This window comes from Arachis stenosperma, chromosome 9, assembly GCF_014773155.1.
Source record: "Arachis stenosperma cultivar V10309 chromosome 9, arast.V10309.gnm1.PFL2, whole genome shotgun sequence".
NCBI classification, from domain to species: Eukaryota; Viridiplantae; Streptophyta; class Magnoliopsida; order Fabales; family Fabaceae; genus Arachis; species Arachis stenosperma.
Window position 1 is genome coordinate 59032107 of NC_080385.1, and position 2855 is coordinate 59034961.

General features: G+C 43.0%; 1 non-coding gene across 1 annotated transcript; it reads right to left on the reverse strand.

The window, feature by feature from the left end:
* Positions 1–406: 406 nt before the first annotated feature.
* Positions 407–510, reverse strand: LOC130953216 (small nucleolar RNA R71). Its single transcript, XR_009075389.1, has one exon. It is a non-coding gene; the product is annotated as a small nucleolar RNA R71 (small nucleolar RNA).
* Between the last annotated feature and the right edge of the window lie 2345 nt (positions 511–2855).

A 2855-nucleotide genomic window follows, 5' to 3' on the forward strand; every position in this document is an offset into this window, starting at 1 on the left:
AGAGAAGGAGATGGCAGCCGAAAATAATAATAATGCAAGGAGAATGCTTGGTGACTTCACAAAGCCAACGTCCAAGTTTGATGGAAGAAGCATCTCCATTCCTGCCATTTGAGCCAATAACTTTGAGCTGAAACCTCAGCTAGTTGCCTTGATGCAACAAAACTGCAAGTTTTATGGACTTCCATCTGAAGATCCTTATCAGTTTTTAACTGAGTTCTTGCAGATCTGTGAGACTGTAAAGACGAATGGAGTTAATCCTGAAGTCTACAGACTCATGCTTTTCCCTTTTGCTGTAAGAGACAGAGCTAGAATATGGTTGGATTCACAACCCAAGGATAGCCTGGACTCATGGGATAAGCTGGTCACTGCCTTCTTGGATAAATTCTTTCCTCCTAAAAAGCTGAGCAAGCTGAGAGTGGATGTTCAAACCTTTAAACAAAAAGATGGTGAATCCCTCTATGAAGCTTGGGAAAGATACAAGCAGCTGACCAAAAGATGTCCATCTGACATGTTTTCAGAATGGACCATATTAGATATATTCTATTATGGTCTCTCTGAATTTTCGAAAATGTCATTGGACCATTCTGCAGGTGGATCTATTCACCTAAAGAAAACGCCTGAAGAGGCTCAAGAACTCATTGACATGGTTGCAAACAACCAATTCATGTACACTTTTGAGAGGAATTCCGTGAACAATGGGATACCCCAGAAGAAAGGAGTTCTTGAAATTGATACTCTGAATGCCATATTGGCTCAGAACAAAGTGTTGACTCAACAGGTCAACATGATCTCTCAAAATCTGAATGGATGGCAACATGCATCCAACAGTACTAGAGAGGCAGCTTCTGAAGAAGCTTATGATCCTGAGAACCCTGCCATGGCAGAGGTTAATTACATGGGTGAACCTTATGGAAACACCTATAACTCATCATGGAGAAATCATCCAAATTTCTCATGGAAGGATCAACAAAAGCCTCAACAAGGCTTTAACAATGGTGGACGCAATAGGCTGAGTAATAGTAAGCCATATCCATCATCTTCTCAGCAACAGACAGAGAATTCTGATCAAAATACTTCTAATTTAGCCAATATAGTCTCTGATCTGTCAAAGGCCACTTTCAGTTTCATGAATGAAACAAGATCCTCCATTAGAAATTTGGAGGCACAAGTGGGCCAGCTGAGTAAGAAAGTCATTGAAACCCCTCCCAGTATTCTCCCAAGTAATACAGAAGAGAATCCAAAAGGAGAGTGCAAGGCCATTGATGTGATCAACATGGCCGAATGCACAAGGGAGGAGAAGGACGAAAATCCTAGTGAGGAAGACCTCCTGGGACGTCCCTCAAGCAAGAAGGAGTTTCCTATTAAGGATCCAAAGGAATCTGAGGCTCATATAGAGTCCATAGAGATTCCATTAAACCTCCTTCTGCCATTCATGAGCTCTGAAGACTATTCTTCCTCTGAAGAGGATGAAGATGTGACTGGAGAGCAAGTTGCTCAATACTTAGGAGCTATCATGAAGCTGAATGCCAAGTTGTTTGGTAATGAAACCTGGGAAAGTGAACCTCCCTTACTCATTAGTGAACTGAATTCTTGGATTCAGAAAACTCTACCTCAAAAGAAACAAGATCCTGGCAAGTTCTTAATACCTTGCACCATAGGCACCATGAACTTTTCAAAAGCTCTGTGTGATCTGGGGTCAGGAATAAATCTTATGCCACTCTCTGTAATGGAGAAGCTGGGGATCATTGAGGTACAACCTGCCTTGTTCTCATTACAACTGGCAGACAAGTCATTGAGACAAGCTTATGGATTAGTAGAGGACGTGCTAGTAAAGGTTGAAGGACTTTACATCCCCTGCTGATTTCATAATCTTAGACACTAGGAAGGAAGAGGATGAATGCATCATCCTTGGAAGACCTTTCCTAGCCACAGCAGGAGCTGTGATAGATGTCAACAGAGGTGAATTAGTCCTTCAATTGAATGGGGACTACCTTGTGTTTAAGGCACATGGCCATCCCTCTGTGACAAAAGAGAGTAAGCATGAAGAGCTTCTCTCAGTTCAGGGTCAAGAAGAGCCCTCACAGTCAAACTCTAAGTTGGAGTTGTGAGGCAACAACCAAACTCTAAGTTTGGTGTTAAGATCCCATATCCAAACTCTAAGTTTGGTGTGGACAACTATACAACATTGACCTGATCACCTTGTGGCTCCATGAGAGCCACTGTCAAGCTATTGACATTAAAGAAGCGCTTGTTGGGAGGCAACCCAATTTTATTTATCTAATTTCTATTTTATACTATTTTATTGTTATTTTGTGTTTTATTAGGTACATGATCATGAGGAGTCACGAAAAAATCATAAAAATTAAAAACAGAATCAAAAACAGCAGAAGAAAAAAATTTCACCCTGGAGGACGCACAGGCTGGCGTTCAACGCCAGTAAGGTGCATCTGGCTGGCGCTGAACGCCAGAAACAAGCAACATTCTGGCGCTGAACGCCAGAAACAAGCAACATTCTGGCGCTGAACGCCAGGAATGTGCCCAGAGAGGAAAAACTGGCGCTGAACGCCAGAAACATGCTTTACATGGGCGTTGAACGCCCAGAATGTGCACCAATGGGCGTTTAAACGCCAGAATGGTGTGCCAAGGCATTTTACATGCCTATTTGGTGCAGGGATGGAATTCCTTGACACCTCAGGACCTGTGGACCTCACAAGATCCCCACCTACCTCGCCCTCTCTCTCTCCATTCATGGTCATCCCTTCTGTTCTTCATTCACCACTCACATCCTTCCACTCTTCCCCATGAACCCCACCTACCTTCAAAAGTTCAAAACTCTTTCCCACCCAAACCCACCC